This window comes from Prunus dulcis, chromosome 5 (genome assembly GCF_902201215.1).
Source record: "Prunus dulcis chromosome 5, ALMONDv2, whole genome shotgun sequence".
Lineage (NCBI taxonomy): Eukaryota > Viridiplantae > Streptophyta > Magnoliopsida > Rosales > Rosaceae > Prunus > Prunus dulcis.
In genome coordinates this window covers 4,821,225-4,840,588 of record NC_047654.1, presented here as the reverse complement: position 1 = coordinate 4,840,588, position 19,364 = coordinate 4,821,225, and the positions used below count along the sequence as shown (strand labels likewise).

The 19,364-nt window shown below is 39.0% G+C and overlaps 1 pseudogene; it reads left to right on the top strand.

Moving 5' to 3' along the window:
• The first annotated feature begins 4,489 nt into the window (after positions 1-4,489).
• LOC117628878 lies at positions 4,490-8,055 on the top strand (annotated as a pseudogene).
• Positions 8,056-19,364: the final 11,309 nt, after the last annotated feature.

The window sequence follows — 19,364 nt, the reverse complement described above, 5'->3', positions numbered from 1 at the left end:
CCCATGTGCTTCTTTGTAGGGCTATGCATGAATCTTGATAACAAACTGGCTGCAAACATTATATCAGGCCTGGTTGCAGTCAGATACAACAGGCTGCCAACAATTTTTCTAAACAAACCTTCATTAGCCAACTGACTTCCATCAACTTTCTTTAGTTTCTCACCAGTGGGTAGAGGAATTGTTACTGACTTACAATCCTCGAGACCAAACTTCACAAGCAAGGACTTTGCATACTTGCTTTGATGAATAAACACCCCATTTTCAGTTTGTAGAACTCCCATTCCCAAGAAATGATGTAGGAGTCCTAAATCAGTCATTTCATACTTCTGCATCATGTCCCTTTTAAACTCACTAAGCAAAGCATTACTGTTTCCAGTATAAACTATATCATCAACATATATAGAGACAATGATCAGTTTTCCTTCTTCATCAGTTCTGGTATATAAGGTGGCCTCACTGGTGCTTCTTTTGAAATTGCAGCTAGTTAGATAGGTGTCAATTTCACTGTACCAAGCTCTGGGAGCCTGCTTCAAACCATAGAGAGCCTTCTTCAATTTATAGACCTTATGACTTGCTGTTTTCACTTCAAACCCCTCTGGTTGCTCAGTGTAAACCTCCTCCTCAAGTACTCCATTCAAGAAGGCTGACTTAACATCTAATTGGAACAACTTCCAACCCTTTTGTGCTGCAAGTGCAATCAAAGTTCTAATTGTATCTAACCTTGCCACAAGGGCAAAGGTTTCATTGTAATCAATACCAGGTTTCTGAGCATACCCTTTAGCTACAAGCCTAGCCTTGTGTTTTTGAACTGTTCCATCAAGATTCAGCTTGGTTTTGAATACCCATTTGACTCCTATGACTGGTTTATCTGTAGGCCTTTCCACTAGCTCCCAAGTTCCATTCTTTTCAATAGTTTCAATCTCAGCATCCATTGCTTCCTTCCATGCTTTGTCTTCAACAGCTTCATAATAAGTTTCAGGTTCAATAATGGTCATGTGACATCTTGTATAAATGTCCTCCAAACTTTTCAGCTTTACTGGTGTATTGCTTGGAGTTGACCCTTGACTGGTACCACTACCATTGCTTTTAGAGACATGTTCATCATCTGAGATTAATTGATTCAGATTTGGTGAAGCAATGCTATGAGTTTCATGAAAGGTTCCTTCTGGTTCAGTTATCTCAGAACCTCCATTTTCAAAGATGGGAGTCACATGGACAGTTTCATCTTGCTTGCTTTCCCAATTCCAGGATTTGTTCTCATCAAAAACAACACTTCTAGAGAGTATGATCTTCTCAGTTTGGAGATTATAGATCCTGTAACCCTTCTCACAGCTGCCATAACCCATAAAAATTCCTTTGCTTGCTTTGTCATCAAACTTCTGTCTAAGGTTTGATGGAATGTGGCTGTAACAGATACTTCCAAACACTCTCAGGTGTTTTACACCTGGTTTTCTTCCTGTGAAAGCTTCAAATGGAGTTTTGTCTGTAGCTGAAGTGGTATAGCACCTGTTTTGTAGATACACAGCAGTACCAACTGCTTCAGCCCAGAACTTTACAGAGATTTTCTTCTCAGTCATCATTGATCTTGCCATTTCACAAATGGTTATGTTTCTTCTTTCAGCAATCCCATTTTGCTGAGGTGAGTAGGCAATAGTCAATTGCCTCTCCATGCCAAGATCATTGCAATACTCAAGGAATTCATGTGAAGTGTATTCTCCACCTCTGTCACTTCTTAGTTTCTTTAAATTGAATCCACTTTGTAGCTCAACAAAAACTTTGAACTTTTTGAACACGCTTATCACACTTGACTTGTTTATGAGAAAATATACCCAACACATTCTTGAATAGTCATCAATGAATGTGATGAAGTATTTATTTCCTCCAATGGACTCATTTTGCATTGGACCACATACATCCGTGTGTATCAACTTAAGTGGATTCTTAGCTCTCCAAGGCTTCTCATTCTCAAATGGTTCTCTGTGGCTTTTACCATGCACACAGCCTTCACATACTCCTTCTTTTTTTGAGAAATCAGGTAAGCCTAACACCATTTGTGTTTGCTGCATTTTTTTCATGCTTGCAAAATTCAAATGCCCCAATCTTCTATGCCAAATCCATGGATCTTCTTGTACTGCTGCTTTCATTCCCATTGAGCAGATAGATTCCATAGACAATGGAAAGCATCTATTTCCAGCCATTGCTACTTTGGCAACAACATTGTCAAGGCTGCTGTCATCACATATTAATGCATAGTTCCTCCAAATAGAATGTAGTACCCATGCTCCATCATTTGTCCTATACTTAACAAATTCTCATCTAGACCAGGGACTAACAGCACCTCATTTATATATCGTCTCCCTCTTCTTGTCTCAACTACAAGTGTCCCTTTTCCTGTGGCTTGAACCAGATCACCAGTGCCCATTTTCACTTTGCAGGTCACTGATTTATCAAGATTGATCAACAAGGACTCTTGAGAGGTCATGTGGTTGCTGCAAGCACTGTCAACAAGCCACACATACTTGCTTGATGCAATTGAACTTGCATGACAAGCATAGAACATTGTTCCTGTGGTTACCTCTTCCTCCTTTGCACAGTTTGCAACTTGTTTGCCATTATCACAGTCCTTAGTTAAATGACCAAACCTATTGCATTTTCCACATCTAGGTTTGCCTTTGTGCCTGCACACTCCAAAATGAAACTTCTGACAGACTTGGCACTGTGGTTTCACACCTCCTTGACTGCTACTTCCTTGCTTGTTTTGTGAATTGAAACTGTTGTTCCAATTCCCTCCAGAGCCATTATTCCAATTTGAGCCATTATTGTTGTTAAAGTTTCCACCTTGAGACCAATTTGAACCCTTTTTGTTCTGTCCTTGCCATTTTTGATTTTGCTTTCCCTAAGAACTTTTGTTAGCTCTAGAAGCTTGATTATTTCCAACTCTAAGACTGCTAAAAGCTTTCTCAGTTCCTGCCAATTTATCCCTTTCATCATGTAGATCCTCTCTCTTATCATAGACTTTGACAGATGCAAGAATTTCTTCAACTCTAATAGTGTCAAGGTCTCTGGTTTCTTCAATGATTGACACTATGGACTTGTACCTCCTACTTAGACTCATCAACAATTTTTGAACAATCCTTTTCTCTGTTACATCTTCTCCTAGAGATTTCAGGTTGTTTACAGTTTCAAAAAATCGAGTCAAGTAGTCATCCAGAGATTCAACATCATTCATTCTCAAATATTCAAAATCAGCTCTAATAGCTTGTAGTTTCACAGCTCTTACCTTTTTATCTCCTCTGAACTCACTTCTTAGAATTTCCCAAGCACCTTTTGCAGTCTTCTCATTTCTGATGCGTGGAAAGAGTTCATCTGTTAGTGCTCCTTGAATAAGACTCAAAGCCTTGGCATTTTTGATCTTATCTTCGCTGGAGATAGTAGGTGCTTCCACTGGAATTTGCTCAGCCTCACTCTCTTCATCTTCAATACCTTCAGAGCCTGCTTCCTGCTCAATAATCGGCTGTGATTGTATTCCAATCTCCACTGCATCCCATAGATCATATGCTATGAGAATAGTCTCCATTTTTACTGACCAATAATCATAGTTTGAACCATTGAACTGTGGAGTTCGTAAATCTCCACCTGCAGATCCTGATTCCACCATTTTGATATGAATCTCAATGAACCACACAATAAAAAGAGCAACCTTTATCCCTTATAGAGATTTCAGGAAAAACCCCTTTCTCACAGCTCACGCCCCTTCTCAGAAATCAAATTAGGAGTTCTGATACCATGTTAGAATTTTGTATTTAGCTTGCTGGTTTTTGTTGACAGATCTACTGAACAAAATAAACCTTTTTATGAAACGTATGCAGAGAGGAAAAAACTCAAAGAGAAGAGAATGTTTCAGTCTATATTTCTTAGTATTGCATCAGAGCCAAAAACACTCTATATGCATGACACAAGCTGCCAAAAAATCGATCCTAAAAACTAGGACACAAGGACTCATCTCCAGCCATTCAAGGTCATTGGAGGCTATGATTCTTACACCTAGGCTAGAAATCATTACAGCAGAAAGGACTAAGACAGCTAAGAATGACAGCTGTAGAGTTTCTCAAAATAGTAAGAAATGGACTGCAAACAATCATTCTGTGTTTGTTGTGAATTATCCATGTTGGTTTTCTTGTTTGTACTGGACTGAGTATTGGGGGTTTGTATCTGGACTTTTGGTTTTCAGTTTTCTCAGGGGAAAAAGAAAAGCCAGAACAACTTATGCTTCCAAAGATATTCGTTATTATTCTAACATGTTTAAATAAAACCGTTGACTTTTAATTAGATAACTAAACAATTGGATCGTCATTTGCATGTTAGAACTTGTGGAATGTTAGTATTTAAAATGTTTATTAAGAAAAGAGGAAGAAATAAAAAAGTAATATCGATAAGACATGTTCTTTCATTACTGAAGTTCTGATCAGAACCACTGCTGGACATAGCAATGGGTACTAGGACAGCCCTTGAAGCTTTCTCTTCATCCTCATCCTCCTCAAAACAGTGGATGTATGATGTGTTCTTGAGCTTCAGAGGTGAAGACACACGCAACAACTTCATGGGCCACCTCCACATGGCATTAAAAGAGGCTGGATTCAACGTCTTTATCGACGATGATGAACTTGAAAAAGGGGAAGATATAGCAGCTGAACTAGTCTTTCGACATAAAAAAAAAACAGCTGAACTGGTCCAGGCAATCCTAGGGTCTAGGATCTCTGTCATCGTCTTCTCAAGGAGATATGCAGCTTCCAGTTGGGGTCTTGAGGAGCTTGTGAAGATCATGGAGTGTAAAAGAACACCAGGGCAAATGGCTTTCCCAATATTCTATGATGTTGATCCTTCAGATGTAAGGAAGCAGACTGGTTGGTTTGGAGAAGCATTCATGAAACACGAGGACCGCTTCCTGTTAGATATGGATAAGGTACAGAGGTGGAGATCTGCTCTTACTGAAGCTGCAACTTTGTCTGGCTGGGATCTTAGAAGCACTGCTGATGGGTAAATATTGCTAATCTCTTTGGACAATGATTAATTTCTGCTATTACCCTTGTTAGTATGCCTATTATGTACGTATAATCTACAATCCTATAATCCTTTTCCTCTGACTCTCTAACTCTATATCCATTGCTTTCTCCTTTTATTGTTCTGTTTTTTTGATAGATTTTATCAAAAATTTAATGGTGTTTGAAGAATTTGACTATTCATTATTCAATTTCTGAGTAAGCTGAAATATAAGTGCTTGTACAGAGAGGAATAGTAGCCAAATCTTGTTCACACTAACCAATGTATTGGGGTAATAAGTAGGTTACTAGTTCAATTTAGTCTTGTATACTTAATGAGTCTTCTGTTTCTGAGTATAATCGCAGACATGAAGCAAAGTTTATTAGAAAATTGTTGACAAAATTAGTGGACAGCTTAACAGCACATACTTTTTTGAAGTAGCCTATCCAGTTGGATTAAATTCTCACGTGAGAGATATGAGCTACCTTTTTTTATGTTGGATTAGATGATTTTCGCATGATCGGAATTTTGGGGACCGGTGGAATGGGTAAAATCAACAGTCGCAAAAGCCATCTATAACAACTTTTACGAAAGCTTTGAAGGTAAAAGTTTCCTTGCAAACGTTAGTGAAACTGCAAAGCAACCTAATGGTCTAGCTCACCTGCAAGAGCAACTCCTTTCGGATATCTTGAAACCAACCAAGCTAAAGGTAGATACTATTGATAGAAGGATCAATGTGATAAAAGAAAGACTTCCATGTAAGAGGGTACTTGTCATAATCGATGATATAGACCGACTGGACCAACTAAATGCAATAGCTGGAAACCGTGATTGGTTTGGTTCAGGAAGTAGAATCATTGTAACAAGAAGAGATGAACATTTGCTGAACCAACTTGAAGTGGATGCGATACATCTGGCTCCAGTAATGAATGAAGCAGAAGCTCTTGAGCTCTTCAGTTGGCATGCCTTTAAAAATAGTTAGCCTCATGAAGAATATTATGAACTATCAAAAAGTGTAGTTGCTTACTGTGGAGGTCTACCACTAGCACTAGAAGTTCTAGGTTCATTTCTTGTTGGAAGAAGCATACTAGAGTGGGAAAGTGCGTTATCGAAATTGAAAAGAATTTCTCATCGCCCAATTCAGGAATTAGAATGAGCTTTGATGGGCTAAATGATGATAACGAGAGGGATATATTCCTTTGTATGTTGTTTCTCTATTGGCACGGACGTGAACTATGTCAACCAAATATTGGATGGTTGTGGCTTTTCGGCAGAAATAGGAATGAGTGTCCTCCTTGAACGGTGCCTTGTAACTGTTAGTCAAAGAAACAAGTTGATGATGCATGATTTTCTCCTAGACATGGGAAGAAAAATTGTCTGTGAACAATTCCCTAAGGAGCTTGGAAAACGTAGTAGATTGTGGAATAATAAAGATGTATCCGATCTCTGCAAGAACTTTAAACTTTTCCAATCAAATTGTGTGTTGAAAACATATAAGTAAGCTCTATTTTTATTAGTAATTTGTACTTTTAAAACAGGGACCTAAAGAAGTTGAAGGACTCATTCTAAATGTCCGCAGCTCTGAGAAGGTTAGTTTCAGTGCAGATGCATTTACAAAAATGCAGAGACTAAGATTTCTCCAGCTCAACTATGTACAGCTCACTGGAGCCTACAAGTACATATCCAAACGACTTTGATCAACAAAACCTAGTTGCTATTGATCTGCAGTATAGCAACCTCACACATCTTCGGAAAGATGCTGGGGTACATATAGCTCATCCAAATTACCAATTATTATTTCCTTTTGGTTATGTACATACCAACATCATGCTTTCTTTGCTCTTTTAGTTGGATTTTGATTTCAAAATTCTTTTCGGTTTGTCTAACAGGTGCTTGTGAAGTTGAAGATTCTTAATCTCAGTCATTTCCATGGCCTAACGCAATAACCAAACTTTTCAAAATTCTGAAATCTCGAGCAATTGATACTCAAAGACTGTACAAGTTTGTCCGAGGTTCACCAATCTATTGGCCATCTTGAAAAACTTGTTCTTGTAAATTTGAAAGACTGCAAACTGCTTAAGGATCTCCCCAGGAGCTTATATCACTCAAAATCCGTTGCATTTCTTGTTCTGTCTGGCTGTCCAAGACTTGGAAACTTGGCTGAAGACTTGGGAGAGATGGTGTCATTGATAACTCTTCTCGCAGACAATACATCCATAAGGGAAGTACTATCTGCAATAGTAAGACTGAAGAACCTGAGATATTTTTCTCTATGTGGCCTGAAAGGGTTGCCATCTGACTCAATTCCTTGTTTCTTTTGGTCTTGGGTATTGGCAGGAAAAATTCCTAAATCACCTGACTTATTGCTTCCTTCATTACAAGGCCTAAACTCTTTAAAAGCATTGAATCTTGCATATTGCAATTTAACAGATGATTCAATACCTAAGGACGTTTGGAGTCTACCTCATATGGAATCTTTATGTCTAACTGGTAATAGTTTCCAGAGCTTACCAAGCCTCAGTGGCCTTTCCAAGCTTGGAGCTCTTTTTTTGGATGATTGCACCAACCTCCATGCAATCCCAGAATTACCATCAAACTTGAGGGAACTGATTGCGAATTATTGCACCGAATTGGTTACAACCGGAAATTTATCAGAAATGATAAGTTTGGAGGAGATATCTCTTAATTATTGTCCTAAACTCATTGAGATTTCGAACATCGGCTCAGAAAGTACGTGGATTTACCTGGAAATGGAAGGGTGCAACAGTATCACTGCTAACCCTAGTAACATGTTATTACAGGTACCCTCACTCTCTCTCTCTCTGTCATGTCCCATGCACACAAATATGTGCATGTATTTGTTTTATATTAGTCTTACAAATCTTGCTCCACTTGGTGTAGGGTTGGAATCTGTGTGGAGAAATTGGTGTTTTTCTCTGTGAAAATGACATCCCTGAGTGGTTCCCCTACGTCGGTGAGGGTAACTTCAGGCTGTTGGTAGTTTCAATGGGCTGATTTTAGGCGTCGCTCATTCTCTTCGTTGTCAAGAGGGACTTTTTTGCTGAAATATGAAAACTATGAGAGAATATTTGTTTGTGGGAATTTTCTGTGTATTTTTCTCCTTGAAGAGGTCATATTTATAAGGCTTATTATCACAAAACATCCCTGAGGTTTACGAAACTATCAGATTGCATCCTTAATGTTTTTTTGTGTCACTTATGGTCCTCAAAGTTAGTATGTGCAATCACAAATGGTCCCTGACGTTAGGGTCTGTCAAAAACTCTGTTAGTTTGCTATCGTGGCATACATATATATCACAAAAAATCCCTGAGGTTTACACACTTATCACAAATGGTCCTTACGAATTTTTTTTAAAAAAATTTAAAATTCATAAAATTTTGGTTTTCTTTTTAAAATTATTTATAAATGAAAAAATAATTTATAGAAGGATTTTAATCTTGAGGACCATTTATGAACCCTAAACTTTTAGTTTTTTTTTTCATTTTTAAATTTTATGAATTTTAAATTATTTTTTAAAAACTTCATTAGTTTGTTGATGTGGCATATATATGGAGCCCACATCTACAATAATATAGTGTCACATGTATTTAAAATTTAATATATATTTTAAAATAATTATAATTCATAAATTTTAAAAAGAAAAAAAAAATTTTATGAATTTTAAATTAAAAAAATTTCGTAAGGACCATTTGTGATAGGTGTGTGAACCTTAAGGATGTTTTGTGATATACATATATGCCACGTCAGCAAACTAACGGAATTTTTGACGGAACCTAACGGCATGGACCATTTGTGATCATACATGCTAACTTTGAGGACCACGAATGACAAAAAAAAAACATTAAGGATACAATCTGATAGTTTCGTAAACTTTAGGGACGTTTTGTGATAATAAGCCTATTTATAATACAGCGAAACCTGAATGGGAAAGTAAATAATAAATTCCTAAATCTATTTGCAATAGGAAATCAGGAATTAAAGTAAATCAATTACAATTATAATAGGAATTCTTAGTGTGTAAGGAAAGTAAGTCAATATCTACAAGTCACGCCAACACTCCCCCTCACGTTGGTGCATAGATGTCGCCAATGCCTAACTGATCAGTGAATTGTGGAATGCTTTACTGGAAATCGCCTTTGTCAAAATATCCGCCAATTGATCCTAGGATTTCACAAAAGGAAACTGAAACACTTTAGCCTCAAGCTTTTGTTTGATGAAGTGTCGATCCACCTCAACATGTTTAGTACGATCATGCTGAACCGGATTCTGTGCAATGGCTATAGCAACCTTGTTGTCACAAAAGAGATTCATTGTGGATGTAGGTTTATACCCAAGTTCAGTAAGCAACTTTCTTAACCAAAGAAGTTCACAAATCCCTTTAGTCATGCCTCTGAACTCGGTTTCTGCACTGGATAAAGCTACTACATTCTGTTTCTTGCTTCTCCATGTCACCAAATTACCTCCCACGAATGTGAAGTAACCCGATATGGATTTTCTATCTGTTACATTACCTGCCCAATCTGCATCTGAATAACCATCAATATTTAGATGACCATGCTTTGAGAACATAAGTCCTTTTCCAGGTGCCGACTTCAAATATCTAAGTATCCGAAGAACTGCATTCATATGGTCTTCACTTGGAGAGTGCATAAATTGACCGACAACGCTCACCGCATAAGCAATGTCTGGTCGAGTATGTGACAAATAGATCAATCTTCCCACTAACCTTTGGTATCTTTCTTTGTTAGTTGGAACTTGATCCGGATATTCTCAAAGATGATGATTCTGAACAATAGGAGTGTCCGCATGTTTACAATCTAGCATTCCTGTGTCTGTCAACAAGTCTAAGACATATTTCCTTTGAGAGAGAAATATGCCTTGCTGCGATCGAGCCACCTCAATTCCCAAAAAATACTTGAGTCCACCTAGATCCTTCATCTCAAACTCCGTAGCCAGATAGTCTTGTAGTTGTGATATTTCCTGTTTATCATTCCCAGTAATAATCATATCATCAACATAGATTATTAATGCTGTTACCTTCCCTTTTCGATGTTTCAAGAACAGAGTATGATCTGAGTTGCATTGTTTGAAACCATTGTTCTTCATTGCCATGGTGAACCGTCCAAACCATGCACGTGGTGACTGTTTCAATCCATACAATGCTTTTCGTAAACTGCAAACTGTTCCAGTCTGAGTAGTATTATATCCAGGAGGAATGTCCATGTACACCTCCTCCGTGAGTTCGCCATGTAGAAAAGCATTCTTTACATCAAACTGGTGTAGTGGCCAATCAAAATTAGCTGCAAGGGACAATAAGACTCTGACGGTGTTTAACTTTGCAACTGGAGCAAAGGTTTCTTCATAGTCTATACCATAGGTCTGTGTGTACCTTTTTGCCACAAGTCTTGCCTTGTATCGCTCGATAGATCCATCTGCATTGTGTTTTATAGTAAACACCCATCTACATCCGATAGTTTTTTTTCCTCGGGGTATAGTCTCCAATGTCCAAGTCTGATTTTTCTCAAGGGCTTTCATCTCCTCTTTTATAGCTTGGACCCACTTAGGATCTTTCAATGCTTCAGAGACCTTGGTTGGAATATGGATAGCAAACAACTGATGCACAAAAGCCTTGAGTGGTTCAGACAGCTTCTCAGTGGATACATGATTTGCAATTGGATACTTGGATGTCTTGCCAATATCAGGTGAATAACGGTTTGGTGGCTTCCCACGATTTTGCTTGAAAGGTAATTGATATCCAATAGTTTTATCATCTAAATGCACAAGTCTAGTAGGAGTAGTTACCTCAAGGATATTATTAGGAGATTGGTCTGTTGGTACTGTTGAGTTAGAGGGGGGTCTTCATCTTGTTGTTCTGTATTGTCTGTACGTGTGAGACTCGGATCAGAAATATCTTCGCATGGATCAGGTGGGTCAGGCAATTGATCGCTATGAATGGGCGATTGGTCGCTTTTCGACAGAGAGTAATCTCGTGCTCCAGACTCGGAATGATCAATCATTTTTGTACAAAGGAGAATTTCTTTATTTTCCAAGTTGCTCCAATTCTGCTCTTCACTTCGTATCTCCCCCTGAAGTGTAGAATTGGATGATGGGTCATGGAAGAACAGCTCAGATTCCAGAAAGGGCACATCCAAAGTGACATAGGTTCGTTGGGTAGGAGGGTGATAACAGCGGTAGCCTTTCTGATGAGTGGCATAACCCAAAAAAACACAACGAAGCGCACATGGATCAAGTTTGCTACGTTGATTTTTGTGGAGATGAACGAAAACCACACATCCAAAGATTCGGGGTGTGAGTACCAAAACAGAAGGCAGAGGTCTGTGTTGTGCAAGCACCTGTAAGGGAGTTTTAAAGGTCAGTACACCAGAAGGCATGCGGTTGATCAGATGAATTGCGGTGACAATAGCATCATCCCAGTGATGGCGAGGAACATGAGCGCCAATCAGAAGTGCTCGGGCGGTTTCAAGAAGATGTCGATTCTTTTGTTCAGCAACACCATTTTGTTGTGGTGTCTGAGGACAAGTCGTCTCATGGATAATTCCATGTTGTTGGAAGAAAGTCTGAAAGTCATGATTGACAAATTCTCCACCATTGTCTGAGCGAAGAATCTGGATTTGAGCATTAAATTGAGTTTTCATCTGTTTGTGGAAGGACTGAAAAAAGGAAAACACTTCGTTTTTATTCTTCAGCAAATAAAGCCATGTCATCCGTGTACAATCATCGATGAATGTGACAAACCATCGAACACCAGAAGGAGCAGTGATAGGAGAAGGTCCCCGGACATCAGAATGAATTAACGTAAATGGAGTAGTACACTTGTTCGTACTCAACGGGTAGGGCACACGGTGACTCTTGGCCAAAATACAAGTATCACATGTGAAGTCGGAGTCCTTGAAACCTAAGAATAAATCTGGTATAAGATGCTTCATATAACTAAAAGACGGATGTCCCAATCGACGATGCCACAACCAGATTTGCTTTTGTTTGCTATCAAAGGGATGTGTCACGTTGTTAGCCATGCCGGGACTGAAGTCATCGACATAATATAGCCCCCCCTCTCTTAGTACCACGACCAAGAATCTCCTTAGTGTGAATATCCTGAAGCAAACAAAAACTCGGGTAAATGAGTACACAACAATTCAATTGTTCAGTAAGTTGACTAACTGACAACAATTTAGTGGATAAAGATGGAACAAGTAAAGTATTAGACAATGTGAGAGAGGATGAGAGTGCAACAGTGCCAGCCCCTGTCACAGGATAAGTAACACCATTGGCATTTGCAATACAGGTTCGTCGAGGTTGTGTAGTATTCAGAAAATCATCAGGATCAAACGTCATATGATCGGTTGCACCGGAATCAATTATCCAGCTCTTGGAATCAATCTTATCGGAAGTATGGAATCCATAACCAGTACCATTATTGGTCATATTGCATTGTCCTCGATCTGTAAGAGTAGCCCACCAATTGGGGTAGCCATGCGATTTAAAACAAGTCTCACAAGTGTGTCTCGGATCACCACAATATGCACAATCTGGTCCATGTGTCGGGGTCGTTAGTCTAGAAGTCATAATCTGTGCAGCGGAAGATGCATAGGATACAAGTTGAGTAGGAATTGGGATCGAAATCTGAGCCTGAGTCGAGGCCGGAGTCCGAGTCGAAATCGGGATCAGGGTCTGAATCAGAGACAAATTCGGGGTTGGGGTCATCATCGGAGTGAGGGTTGGGGTTGTCTTCGGAGTCGGGGTCGGGGTCGTCGTCGTCATAGTCGGGGTCATCAAAAGAGGATCCTGATTCTAGATCGGGTTCGGGGTCAAAGTCTGCATCTGTAGGAGCGGAGCCATCTGGGCACTCAACTCAACGATGGTTGGTGGAGAATGAGAAAAGGAGTCGGTGGTGCTACCTCCATGAGGGTTGAAAAAATCATCAACCCCCATAGCAGCGGCGGGGGTTTGAAACTAGAGTTAGCAATTCCAAGATCGCCGCTCTGATACCATGCTAAAATATGAAAACTATGAGAGAATATTTGTTTGTGGGAATTTTCTGTGTATTCTTCACCTTGTAGGAGGTCATATTTATAATACAACGAAACCTGAATGGGTAAGTAAATAATAAATTCCTAAATCTATTTGCAATAGGAAATCAGGAATTAAAGTAAATCAATTACAATTATAATAGGAATTCTTGGTGTGTAAGGAAAGTAAGTCAATATCTACAAGTCACGCCAACATTTTTGACAAAACGGAAAAAGAAAAAGAAAGTGAAAATGTTCTTATCTTTTTCTTTACTCTGGTTATTTTTGTCAGGTGACTTAAGGAACCCGAAGTTTGCAATGGAGGAGCCAATGTAATGGCCTAGTCCCCAACACAAACACCATTTATGTGGGGCCTTTTTGGTTGAGAAGGCTTAGCTGGGCTCACTGGGTGCTACAAGTCCCCGTTTCTGAGTAAGCAAGAATTATGCCCAAGGTATCCAGAAGGAGAAGCAAGTCCTAGGGAATACTCTGTCCTTCATCCAGCGACTCTTTGGATTTCTACGACATGGCTTGGCATGAAAGGCTCGTAGCGTGGGAGCTAAGGCCATCTCCAACCATGGGCTATATCCCAAATATAGCCCTAAATTAATGCAAAACTCATCTCCAGCCATGGGCTAAATAAAATTTTGGCCAAATTTGGAGGGCCACATTTGGCCCTTTAGCCTTCCAACAGGGCCAAATGTAGCCCAGCTGTGGCCTAGGCCAAATTTATAGTGGGCCCCATTCATGTGCTTTTTCAACAACCAATCATTAAAGCACTCCCCACTCCCCATTTTAAAAGCTGGATATATATCTACATATTTTTATTTAAAACCTTTTTGAATGTTTCTTGTTGGCAATGACCGTTGGAATCCATACCTACCCACTCCCTTTTAAAATAATAATAATAATAATAAATGTGGTCAGCTTTTGCCATCTTTTCAAGTGTTGTTTAAAAATAATAATTAAAAAGTCTTGTTCATAAACGTTGAGCTCAAACATTGAAACCCATCCTTTTCTTTTATTTATTTATTATTTTTTTAAAACAATATATAGTTGTGGAATGTATGAGTGTTGTACCATAGTTTTTCTCAAAATAATAAAATATGAAGGGCCCTAAAATATAGCCATGCACTATTGTTTAAAAAATTAATATTTTGGGGGGCTAAATTTTTAGCCATAGACTACATTTAGCCCTATGGCTGGAGATGGCCTAAGAATCCATAAGTTTAGCAAGAGAGAATGATTTGTTGTAGGAATGGATGATTATGGGAGTGTATTGTGGAATGATTGGGTGGTGTTTTGGGAAAGGCATGGAAAAGGCTACGCTTGAGTCTAGTACTTCTCAAAGGCTTGGGGATAGGCTTGCTACTGTTGTATTCTGTGTTTAAGGATTTGGATATTTGGATTGTGTTTAAGAATGGTAAGGACTGGTTTCTGGTTTTGGAAAGGCTAAAGCTTGGGTTTTTGGGTTTTTGGGTTTTTGAGGATGATCTTGCCTCGGCTTAGTTTGGTATGTCTGAGCTTGGAATAGCTAATGTTTGTTTATGGGTTTGGAATGGCTGAGGCTAGGTGATTTCCAGCATAAGGTGAGCTTGCCTCTGCCTTCATACGAGAAAAGGAGGAGAATGAAAGGGTTAAGCTTGAGTTTGGTGTGTTTCCAACAATTAGAATATGCTTGCTTGTATTGCTCTAGTTGTCGTTTTTTGTTGGGTTAACTACTGCTTCCTTTTATAGCCGATGGAGCTCAAGCAAGCAATGAATGAGTGGCTCAGTCCCTAGGTAGAGATTGGCAACACAGTAAATTGATTTATTGCGTTTGACAAAGGTTTTGGTGCTGGGAAGTTGGTGCTGGAGTAAAGGTTGGTAGTATGATTACTACCATAGTTTTAGTGTCGGAAGGGTTTAGTGCCGGAAGATAGGAAACTAGAGGTTGGGTAATAAATGCTGGATGAAGACGTGGGTAGCTCTGGTTTTTATACTGGTAGAAGAGGCTAGTGGTTGGATCGACAATTGGCTCAAGGAAATGGGCTTGGGTTTTGAGGCTCTCAAGCAGCCCAAAACCTCAATTCTTTTGGGGAGAGTCTATAGTGAGTGGGAAGTTATAAGGGGTGTTTGTGAGGGGTATGTAAGAGCCGTTGGATTTCATCCAACGGTGAGTTTTTAAAAGAGGGTGCATGTAGAAACGGGTTGAAATCTAACCCGTTAGAAACCCAACTTCAGTTTTTCCCCTCTTTCCCTCTCTGTGAAAAAACTGAAGAACACAATCCTCTCTTTTTGAATGAAAAGCAAACCCACAATTAGAAGGATCCAAATCTCCCAAATCGTATAGTCACTCGACTGTCAGTAGCTCGTTGGGAGGCCTGCGATCTATGGTAACCTGGGTATTACGAAGAATGTCTCTTACCTAGCTGTTGCCCTGTTTTGATTCTATGGCTCAAGTGAAAGCCCCTTCTCTTTTTCATTCAGCTGACAAGATTCCAGATGAAAGCAAAGTAGCATATCTCTCTGTTTGTAGCTAGAAGCCACAGCAGCAGTTGTTCCTCGATTTTGGTAGAGATGGAGTCTCAAATACCAAAGAGTCTTCTCTAATGTCCACCACATTCTTTCCAGCTGACTGACTTCAGAGGTCCCGATTGATTTTGAGAGGTAAGTTCACTTGCTAGATTGATTTTATTGGGTTTGGTTTATTTTTTGTGAGGGTGGGAAATTCGTCATTTGTGGCATCAATAATGCGTCATTTTTGGAATCAATAATGTGTCATTTCCTTATGAATATTCAATATACTTAGTTCATTGTTGTTGGTCGGGGTGGAAAATCATGAAATGTAGGTAAAAGAACCTAAACTTAGGCTTAATGACATTAGGAGTAAGCATTTGGAGAGGATATTGGGTGAAGTTCTGGAATTGGTGGTTTGAATTACATTTGTGTTCTTAGTTGAACATATTGGTTCTAATGTTATTTTGAACAGATTATTTGACAAGAGATGACGTAACTTATGAAATTTTGCTGCGTTTTGTGTAATTGGAAGTTAGGCTATGCGTATTTTGTGTCAATTTGGGCAATGTTTTGTGTAAGTGGAATGCATTGATATGTTGTGATGCAATAATGACTGATTAATGAATGAATAATTGCTATGCAGTACTATAGAAGTGGATCAATAATATAGTTAGATAAAATGTCAGGGGGCTCAGACAGTGATGAATGTGCAACAGCTAATGGGAGGGTTTATATTCCTGAAGTAAGAAATGAGGAAACACCAGCAGTTGGGATGATGTTTGACTCGCTTGACCTCGTTTACAATTTCTATAATAGATATGCATTCTTAGCTGGCTTTGGTATTCGACTTCATTCCAGCTTTTGGGGGGAAAATAAGAAAGAGATTTTGAGGAAAGAATTTGTATGTTGCAAACAAGGTGCATACAGGAGGGATGAAACTCGGGAGAGAAAAAGACAACGGGGAATAAGTAGATGCAATTGCAAAGCTAAGATTGTGGTTGTGAAGACAAATGGGAGCAAGAAGTATACCATATCTCTTTTTGCAGAGGGACACAATCATAAGATGACACCCTCAGAAAGAATGCATTTATTGAGATCACACCGTCATATTTCAGATTCTACAAAAGTACTCACAAAACAGTTGGGTTCAGTTAATATTCCCATTCATCGGAAGGTAAGTATTTTTGAGGTGCAATCCGGAGGAATGGATAAAATTGGTTTTATCAAAAAAGATATCTACAATCTTGAATGTAGTGTGAATGGGAAGCTGAGGAACCACGATGTTGAACTAGTGACCGAGTATTTTATGGCTGAACAGAAAAAAATGAGGCTTTTTATTTCAAGATTGAGGGAGATGGCCATGACAGGTTTAGTCGATGTTTTTGGGCAGATGCAACTTCTAGACGGGCGTATGGGTTTTATGGAGATGTTGTTGTATTCGATACCACATTCAACACGAATCGATACGACTTGACATTTGCACCAATGTTGGGAGTTAATAACCATGGTCAGACAATTGTTTTAGCATGCGCATTTTTGAGTAAGGAAACGACTGAGTCGTTTGTTTGGATGTTTGAGGAGTTTAAGAAAGCCATGCCAGGTGGGGAACCTAAAACGATCATTACAGATCAAGATGCGGCAATGGCCATAGCGATTTCAATAGCCTTCCCGACTACATTTCATCGACTTTGCATATGGCACATCACATCAAAGTTCTCTGTTAAGTTACCACGTGACGCTTATAATGAGTATTGGCGTGAATTTCAGAAAGCCATATGGGATACTGACAATAAGGATGAGTTTGATGCAAAATGGAATATTGTGGTTACAAAGGCTGGTTTGACTGACCATCCATGGCTAAGTTCAATGTTTGATTTAAGGGAATCTTGGGTTCCAGCCTACGCACGACAATTTTTTGCCGCTGGAATGTCAAGCAGCCAAAGAGCGGAAGGTTCTCATGGTTTTTTCAAGCAATACATATCAAGGAGAAATTCGTTGATGGATTTCATAATACGATTTGAGAGGGCACTTTCTCATCAACGTGAAAAAGAGTTAGTTGCTGATCACGTAGATGCATTTGAAGTGGCTCAATGTCTTCTACCGATGCCAATGAACAAACAAATGGCTACCTTGTACACAAGGACAATGTTTCAAAAGTTTGAGCAAGAACTAATAGAAAGTACAGCATGTTTCCTAGAGCTCAAAACAGAGGATGCTTGTAAAGTTGTCTTTAACGTGAGCGAAAGGAAAAATTGGGAAACAAGAGTGGCAGAAGTCGTATATGTCAAAGATTCTGACCACGCATCGTGTAGCTGCAAAAGATTTGAATTTGTTGGAATTATTTGCAAGCACATCCTAGCATTGTTCAGAAGGGACCAGATTGAATATATGCCCGAAAAATATATTTTGAAGAGGTGGAAGAAAACTGCGAAATGTGGATTGGTGTCGATGCAAATGGCAAAGAAATTAAAGACTGTGTAGATCCTGGCCTTCTAATAAAGCGGAGTACAATGTCTCGACTTGCTTCAGATGTGGTTGAGGATGCATTAATGAGTGAAGAAGGATGTGAGCTACTGTCAGAGACTCTAAAAAGTTTGCAGGTGAAGTTGAAGTTGCTGAAGGATGGACCAAGTAATAACGAAGTTGGAGGGTCCAGCTCTCAAACACAATATATGAAAGACCCTAAGAGAGTGAGGTGCAAAGGAAGGTCGAAAGGAGTAACGGGAGCAAAGGAAAAGGCAATGAAGCGAGGGATTAGACACTGTCGGGAGTGTGGACACATTGGTCATGATAGAAGACAATGCCCAGCCTTGAACACACCGTAAGATGCTAACACTATTTGTAATAGCATCTAAAATTTGAATAGGTAAAATTTTGATGTGCTTGTGTTTGATGTTTATGCAGGACATCACCGTCGAACAACGACGAATCAACTCCAATACATCGTAGTGACCCATTATTCGACGATTTTGACAGGATGCACGGACCAAGTGAATGATTTATATTTGTATTAGACGAAATGTGGTTGTTATGAAGATTAATGATCATGTGAATTTTATAGATTCAGTTTTTGAATATTATTGTGTTTTTGTTCATGTCCACCGATGAGCTCTTACTATGTCCACTGGTAATTGAAATGAAAATTTGCTTGGTTTCATTCGTCCATGAAATTTGGAGACATGTTAATTTTACATCTTCTCCCTATTTATAAATTTTCAAAGACATTTGATAAAGTATGAAATTTTGAGTTATGTGAAGAAGCAATGACTTTTACCATGTAAAATGGCCAGTTTAGGGTGAATTATGCTTTAACAGAGATTCATTTTTCAAATCCTCAGGCTAATGCAGCATTTCCAGCAGTTACTCTGTTGTTTCCATACCAGTAATCATTTTCCATTACCAGTAATCATTTCCAGCAGTAGCCACTTTTTCCAACTGGTTAATAAGGGCACGATTTTGTACACTTTTGTAACTGAAGGATACTTTAAGCACTTTGTTGGAACAGAGCAAATAGAAAGCAGCGTGTAAAAAAGAAACATAACATTGCAGCCAATTACATTTCGATACTGAATGACAAATATTAAAGGGTACACTAACTTACATAAATACTCATAATTCCACACAGAAAAGAACATTTGATTGCAAAACATATTATGTGCTTCCTCTTAGCAATACCACGATCTCCCCAACCAACTGAACAACGGTAGCCACAATCACTCGGTCGTACTCGTCAGCTTCTTCTTAGAAGGTCTCACATGCTTATGGCCACTCATA